The 8,825-nt window shown below is 41.6% G+C and overlaps 1 pseudogene; it reads right to left on the reverse strand.

The window, feature by feature from the left end:
• Window positions 1-5,188: 5,188 nt before the first annotated feature.
• Window positions 5,189-8,247, reverse strand: LOC139412394 (MARVEL domain-containing protein 2-like; annotated as a pseudogene).
• Between the last annotated feature and the right edge of the window lie 578 nt (window positions 8,248-8,825).

Below are 8,825 nucleotides of genomic sequence, written 5' to 3' on the forward strand. Positions count from 1 at the left end.
TTGCCAACAAAGGGTATACAACAAAAAGTATTGAGATAAACTTTTGTTATTGACCAAATACTTATTTTCCACCATAATTTGCAAATACATTCATTAAAAATCCTACAATGTGATTTTATGGATTTTTTTTTCTAATTTTGTCTGTCATAGTTGATGTGTACCTATGATGAAAATTACAGGCCTCTCATCTTTTTAAGTGGGAGTACTTGCACAATTGGTGGCTGACTAAATACTTTTTTGCCCCACTGTATATCAATCACACATTGAGTAACAAACATCTATATATCAATCACACATTGATATATAGCCTAATAAGCAACTAATTCTAAAACACTGAGAAACATTGACATTTCATCAATTACAAATTTCATGATCCTCCCCTGAACTAGATTTTAAAATACTAAAAACTCCTCGTCTGAATTTGAAAAAGCATGACTCTCCCCCATTTTCCTCCAGGTAGTCATTCTGTAAATGCCTATCCATCCCTAAGGAGAGAGAGGAAGAATGCCAGAGAGTTCAGCAGCCAGCTATACAATGTTCTCCACATGTTGTCTTTGTGTTTCCTTCTTTGACATATACAGTGAACGTATGTATGAATGTACTCTGACAGTGACACATTTTTTTGTTGTTTTGGGTCTGTACTCCAGCACTTTGAATTTTATGACTGAGGTTTTAAGTGCAGACTGTCACCTTTAATTAATCCATATTGGGTGAACCGTTTAGAAATTACAGCACTTTTTGTACATAGTCCCCCCATTTTAGGGGACCAAAAGTATTGGGGAAAATTCACTTATGTCTATTAAAGTATTAAAAAGTTAAGTATTTGGTCTCATATTCATAGCAAGCAATGACTACATCAAGCTTGTGACTCTACAAATTTGTTGGATGCATTTGCTGTTTCAGATTATTTTGTGTCCAACAGAAATGAAGGGTAAATAATGTAGTGTCATTTGAGTCACTTTAATTGTAAATAAGAATAAAATATGTTTCTGAATACTAATACATTAAATGTGGACTCGGAAGAAGCAAGGAAGAAGCAATGATTACAGATACTCCTGAATGAATCATGAATAATTATGTGTGAGAAAGTTAGAGGCAAAAATATCATACCCACCCATCACATTCCCAGTGGGTCAGAAGTTTACATACACTCAATTAGTATTTTGCCTTTAAATAGTTTAACTTAGGTCAAACGTTTCGGGTAGCCTTCCACCAGCTTCCCACAATAAGTTGGGTGAATTTTGACCCATTCCTAATGACAAGTCAGGTTTGTAAGGCCTCCTTACGAGCACACGCTTTTTCAGTTCTTCACAAATTCTCTGCAGGTTTGAGGTCAGGGCTTTGTAATGGCCACTCCAATACTTTGACTTTGTTGTCCTTAAGCCATTTTGCCACAACTTTGGAAGTATGCTTGCGGTCATCATCCATTTGGAAGACCCATTTGCGACCAAGCTTTAACTTCCTGACTGATGTCTTGAGATGTTGCTTCAATATATCCACATAATTTCCCTTGCTAATGAAGCCATCTATTTTGTGAAGCGCACCAGTCCCTCTTGCAAAAAAGCACCCCCACAACATGATGCTGCCACCCCCGTGCTTCATGTTTGGGATGGTGTTCTTCGGCTTGCAAGCTTCCCCCCTTTTCCTCCAAACGTAACAATGGTCATTATGGCCAAACAATTCTATTTTTGTTTCATCAGACTAGAGAACATTTCTACAAAAAGTACAATATTTGTCCCCATGTGCAGTTATAAACCGTAGTCTGGCTTTTTTATGGCGGTTTTGGAGCAGTGGCTTCTTCCTTGCTGAGTGACCTTTCAGGTTATGTCAATATAGGACTCATTTTACTGTGGATACAGATACTTTTGTACCTGTTTCCTCCAGCATCTTCACAAGGTCCTTTGCTGTTGTTCTGGGATTGATTTGCACTTTTCGCACCAAAGTACGTTCATCTCTCGGAGACAGAACGCGTCTCCTTCCTGAGCGGTATGATGGCTGCGTGGTCCCATGGTGTTTATACTTGTGTACTATTATTTGTTCAGATGAACTGTAACGGTTTTCTTCCTGGGAAAGAGATGCGGACCAAAACGCAGCATGGTTATTTATAAACATCTTTAATGAAAGATGAACACTATTACAAAATAAGAAAACGTGGGAAAACCGAAACAGTCCTAACTAGTGCAAAACACAGAGACAGGAACAATCACCCACAAAATACCTAAAGAATATGGCTGCCTAAATATGGTTCCCAATCAGAGACAACGATAAACACCTGCCTCTGATTGAGAACCACTCCAGGCAACCATAGACTTACCTAGAAGACTCACCTGAACACAACCCCATAGACTACAAAACCCCTAGACAAAACAAGACACATAAATCACCCATGTCACACCCTGGCCTAACCAAAATAATAAAGAAAACACAGAATACTAAGGCCCAGGGCGTGACATGAACGTGGTACCTTCAGGCGGTTGGAAATTGCTTCCAAGGATGAAACTGGTCTTAGCTGATTTATTTTGATGTCCCCATGATGTCAAGGCAAGAGGCACTGAGTTTGACAGTAGGCCTTGAAATACATCCACAGGTACATCTCCAATTGACTCAAATGATGTCAATTAGCCTATGAGAAGCTTCTAAAGCCATGACATAATTTTCTGGAATTTTCCAAGCTGTTTAAAGGCACAGTCAACTTAGTGTATGTAAACTTCTGACTCTCTGGAATTGTGATACCATGAATTGTAAGTGAAATAATCTGTCTATAAACAATTGTTGGAAATATTACTTGTGTCATGCACAAAGTAGATGTCCTAACCAACTTGCCAAAACTATAGTTTGTTAACAAGAAATTTGTGGAGTGGTTAAAAAACAAGTTTTAATGACTCCAACATAAGTGCATGTAAACTTCCGACTTCAACTGTAAACACTTCCATACATTTTTTTCAACTTGTACCAGGGGACCTTCAGATGAGTTCTGTGAGGCCTGTGGGCGTCCGAGAGCAAAACAACATAGGTATGTAACTTTCATCAAATGCTCCTCCATTTCACATGTTCCTAAATAGGGTGTAGTAAACTCATTAAACAAATTGTGGAGGAAAGGTTTAGAATTTAAGTTGTAATATTTTACACAGAATGTTATCAGTGCAAGATCAAATTAAACCAAAATATTTTCTGCAATGGTATTTTCCGGCTTTGTTATAAAATAAAAATGTCTAAGTGCTTATCGAAGACTCACTTAATATATGTATACCAGCATAAACATTCCACGATTTAAAATCCAAAGAAGAAAGCAATTTGATATAAATATGTCAACATTTATTTGAATAGGCCTATTACCAAAAACTCTCAAGAATATTGATGGCAAACTCACCTGTTGCACTGAGGAGACTAAACATTTCTTTGATTATCCACTCTGCCGATGTCGGCTGAAACAAAAGATTGTCTATTATATTGACAAGATATTCCAGCGACTCCTTTCACAATGGAAATACATGTCCTCAAAGATGGAAGGCAGGTGGGAGGAGGCGAGATCAGGTTGGACCACACTAGCCAATGAAAGGACAGATACACGTGTTAACAACAGGCCATAGAGATAGATAGAGGACTCATCTTTGTCTGTGCTATTATAGCAACTGTCAAAGCATGGGCAGCGCCATTGATGCTCTCCATTTTAAAATAAATTTTAAAAAAAATTCTTCTTAAATGGCTGATTTGCTCCCAAGTCATAGTAATCCCCACGCAGTTGACTACTTTTAAATGGTGGAAGCCCTCAATGGCTATGTCCATGCTAAAACGGGTTATATCCATGATGAGTTATCTATCTCAGTGACAACTCCGATATATATTTTTTTCTTCGAAGTTTCCAAAATGCCACGAGTCCACTTATATCAGTGCATTCTTAACCACCTAAGATTACAAAACTTATATTCAATCAAATAAGCCTCACGTAGGTAATACCTATTCAATGTTTGTTGACCAAATTCGACACTCTCTTGTTGACCTCCATACAAAAATTCCTTACTTCGTGTGCTTATTTTTGTGGACAGATTTTGGGCAGAGTAAAACCTTTCGCTTTGCCTCTTCCTCTCTGCTGAAACTCCTATGCTAATATTGGTTGCGTTCCCAATATGCGTTGCCCTGCTCAGACGTTGTGACTGTGTCATCGACTGACAGATTGCTTAAACATAATGAGTCGGCCCGAGAATTGAACCCTGTGGCACCCCCATAGAGACTGGCATTCCAAAGGCGAGGGGCAGTAGAGGAAAAGGTCCTGTCGCCCATGGTGCGAACCCTGGTCTTTGGGACCAATTTTCAAAGCGTGGAAATAAATATTATGAAAATTCCAAAAATATATATTTTACCTTAAATGTAATTTTCTAGCTCAAATGTACTGAACAAAAATATAAATGCAACATGCAACAATTTATGAATTCCTATAAGCAAATCAGTCAGTTTAAATAAATTCATTAGGCCCTAATCTATGGATTTCACATGACTGGGCAGGGGTGCAGCCATGGGTGGGCCTCGGATGGCATAGGCCCACCCACTTGGGGCCCAGGCCCAGGCCAAGGCCCAGCCAATCAGAATTTGTTTTCCCCCACAAAAGGGCTTTAATGAAGACAGAAATACTCCTCAGTTTCATCAGCTGTCCGGGTGGCTGGTCTCAGACGATCCCACAGGTGAAGAAGCCGGATGTGGAAGTCCTGGGCTGGCGTCGTTACACGTGGCCTGCGGTTGTGAGGCCAGTTAGACGTACTGCCATATTCTCTAAAATGACGTTGGAGGCAGCTTATGGTAGAGAATTTTGTTGGACCATTTTGCATTCTCGTTCCCATTGTTGTGATAAGAGCAAGCACGTGCCTGCTCGCACACGGAATTGTATCGCTTGAGTACAACAAAATTGAATATAATGTTGTGGATAAAGTTAGGAATTATACAATTTAATATGTAAAACATCTAAAGACCTGCGTCACTATACTGAGAGCTTTGCAGTTTCTAAAAGGACATATTTAAGTTTTTTTGGAGACTTTGTTAATTTGTATCCGTGGCCCGTATACTGCAGAATGAGCAATGAAGAAGTCTTGCTGGTGCAGTTAGTTTTTCAAAACCGAGTGAAATTGTGTCTGGATACATCTATATGATAGTAAAAAAAAATGGAACGACTCCTTTAACATGTGTGTCTCTCGCTCTAGCTGAATCCATCGTTCCAGTCCATGACCTTGTTGTATTCGCTGATCTTGTGTTTTATGTGGGACAGTTTGCACTTCAGGTACTCGCAACGCTCCCTATTCTCCAGGAATGTGGGGTCCTGACAACAGGAACGGGAGAACAAGAGAATGAGTGACATTCTTACTTTTGTGAACTGTCTCCAACACTCCATTTTGCTGTCTGCCACACACCATCACACGCACAAACACCCTCCTAAGACATCAGTGGAAAAAAGTCCCGTTTCATGTGGTAAAAGCTGCATTTGATCTTTCATCTAGCAAATTTCCTAGTCTGTGATGTTTGTGTGTGTGTAGATGGGACAGAGATTTTGCTTAAAACAAACAGGAAGTCTGAGGAATGAGTGGAGAGAAGAAGAGCTTTTACCTACTATCAGTCTGTCGCACATCATTGGTTTGGCTGAAAGGGAAACTATGTGAAACTACCATCCTACGCAAACAGGTTCTACAGTACAACTTCTAATGGGGATCTTCCACAAACATATTCTATAACAAAAACTATTTTAACAGATCATTATTGAAGCTCTGGAGTGTGTTCAGATCCTATACATATTTCTCAAATCCAGCAGATTTAAAAACCCTTACCACGTTCTTCCTCTGGTACTCCAGTGCTATGGTATTCATGCATTCCTTCTCCAGAAAGATAGAAAACATATTTTAACTTTGAACGAGTCATTGCTAAAAAGCACTATGATGGGCATTAGGCTATGTTACGGTAGCTTTGTGTTTGTTAATATGATCGGTGTGTGTGTGTGAATTTGAAATGTGTGTGTGTGTGTGTGTGTGTGTGTGCACATGTGAGAGGTGTGTGCATGTGACAGGTGTGTGTGTGGTGTGTGTCACATGCTTGTGTGTGTGTCTCTCTCTTTGTCTCAGTACCAGTTGGCTGGAGGGCCGAGGAGGCAGGTTCCTCATCAGTTCGTCCATCTTGTCGAACCTCTTGGCCATGGCCTGGACCTCAGCGTGCAGCTTCTTGTACTCAGAATACTGGTCTTTGAACACAGCCTTGTACTGGTCCTTCTCCTCCTCTGTATGGATGGTCGGGTGCTCTGTTGACACAGGAAATAGTAAGTAAAGGTCATCAATAACAATGGGTGCATCTCAATAGTCTCAAATGGCTTCTTTGTCCCTTATACACTCATCTGCACATTTATGTAGTAGGGATGCTTTTATGTAGAAACGTATTTCTACCTCCTGGGCAGAGAGAGAGAGAAAGAAAAACAACAGGACTTTGGCTGTGACCCTGGTGGACTGGAGTTCTGCACCGTATAACCATAGATAGATAGTAGTTTAGTGAGAAGCAGACGGTCACAGTCAGCTACCCTTTAGTACTAAAGATCCATACATTTATTCATGCAGGGAAGTTCCATTGAGACCGAAGTATATTTTTCCAAAGGAGCCCTTCACAAAAATGCAGAAAATGCAAAGTACATCATAAGGAACCAGAGATACAAATGACAACAAACAAATGCAGGAGCATGATATATAAAAAAAACATGTACATCAGTCTGAGAACAGGTGGTTAGTACTCACACCACATAGTCTGCGATGACCACCGGTTTGGGGATGTGTCCTGCAGGGATGTGTCCTCAGCATCTCTGGCTCCATCATCAGAGGGATGGCTGGAGAGGCAACGTGGCTGTCCAACACCTCTGGGATCATCTGGAGGGTGGGGAGAGAGGTCTGCTCTGAGGCCCTGGATTTGCCCAGCCAGCTGTGGAAGGATGGGGAAGGGAGGTATGGTTACTGTGTTGTCAGCAGGGTTGTGGTCCATTCCATTTAATTCAGAAAGTAAACCAAATCATTCCAATTCTCATTGAAAAGCTTCAAAGAGAGTTGGAATTTCAGAGTACATCCTGAGTTGACTGGAAATGGAATTGACCCTAACCTTCGTTTTCATTATGCATGATCAGTTTAATGGAATGAAGAGTGACATTTGCCCTTGGGGATTATAATATTTTCTACTACTGTACTAAGTGACTTCACCTCAGATATTGTCAGGGAAGATCTACTGGTTTTCATCTTAGAACAAAGAAGACACATGGGAAAGGGTGAGGCAAAGTATGTCATATAACACAAGAATTGTGTGTCCCAATCCGCCCTCACCTCTTGTGCCAGCCCATCCCACCTCAGCCCTACCTTGTGGCGCCACAGCTTCAGACACACGCTGGCGCCCACAAAATAGATCAAGATGTTAACAAACAGAAAGATAATGGCGGCAGTCTGGCTCTGAGCGGCAAAACGCCCCGTTAACACCATTATTGAAGACGGGGTAGTTAGACTACCCCTGCTGCCTTGTAGAGCACCCCCAAGGTCAGGTTAATCACACACTCGGTCAGGGGCCCCTAGGACAAGTCTAGGACTATCCAGGCCAGCCCGGCCACCACTAGAACGAAGGGGGACTTAGGTCCAGTGTAGCTAACCGATCCACTGCCCCCGAAGGCTGCCACGCCACCCGCTAAACCCCCGAACTTCAGTGACTGGGAGTAGCCAAACATGTTGAACCACTCATTGTCCTTGTGCACGTAGGCGCATGCTCAGGCATAGACGGCAGCACCCAGTAAGAGTTCCACACAGCGCAGAATGCGCAGTAACTCCACCCAGGACTTCATATAGGCATAGCGCTGGTGGTATTCCTCCACCCGCTCGCTGTAGGTCATGACCGAGCAGAAGGTGTGATCCGAGATGGTCTCGATGGCTTCGGCTCCTAGCAACATGGCGTCACGTTCTTTTCTGGAGTTGTAGCTGCCACCAGAGCCTCTGTACGGGTCCAGGTAAGAGCCGGGGAGGGGAGGGGAGCAGCAGACACCTCTAGTGGTTCATGATTTGAGGTAATCAAACATTCTTTCCATTTATCCCCGTTGTAAAAGAGACAATTTCTTTGCCGATTGTTTTGTTACACAGAAATAACAACAACATGCCGAAAAGTTGTTGTTCAATGTACATGTAACCAGGTCAAAAATCCTGACCTATGGATTGCAATGCTTCCATGTAGGGAAATAGAGCCCGCGAGAAGAGACATGTGGCTTCAAGCTATTCAACGTGGGAGAGTGGGAAATGTAGGGACCCTGTGTCCAAATAGGCTTTGTGTGTAGAAAACATTTAATCACAGGTAAGACATTTAACTTGTTTACTATAGTCCATGTGTAACTCCATTCCCCACTTGTAGCTGTATAGTCTATTTGTTTGTGTTGGTCTTGGTTAGCTTAATGTTCCGGTCGTTCGATAGTCAGCAGCCACGTGAAAAGGGGCATGAAAAGTGGCGTGAGGGAAGCCCTACAATATTACATGTTTTTAGTGAGTAGTGAGAACGGTCTGGAGCAGGCAATGTTTAAAAGGAATCTTTAAACATGTTGTACTTTTCTTAAATGTAGTTTTGTAATTGACTAAAACAAGCAGACAATAAGGAAATTTAGTTTAAAAAGGGTCACATTTTTGCTGTGAGCCAATGGGGTAATCTAGGCAAGCACAGAACCGATCTACTACCGACTGGGACTATGAGCCTGATTGTATCAGGTTGTCGTTCAGCATTGACAATTGTTAGTGAGTGGACTATCCTGGTGGTTAAAATCAATAAAAATGAAACTTTCCTCCCAAACC

This window comes from Oncorhynchus clarkii, chromosome 6 (assembly GCF_045791955.1).
Source record: "Oncorhynchus clarkii lewisi isolate Uvic-CL-2024 chromosome 6, UVic_Ocla_1.0, whole genome shotgun sequence".
Taxonomy (NCBI): Eukaryota; Metazoa; Chordata; class Actinopteri; order Salmoniformes; family Salmonidae; genus Oncorhynchus; species Oncorhynchus clarkii.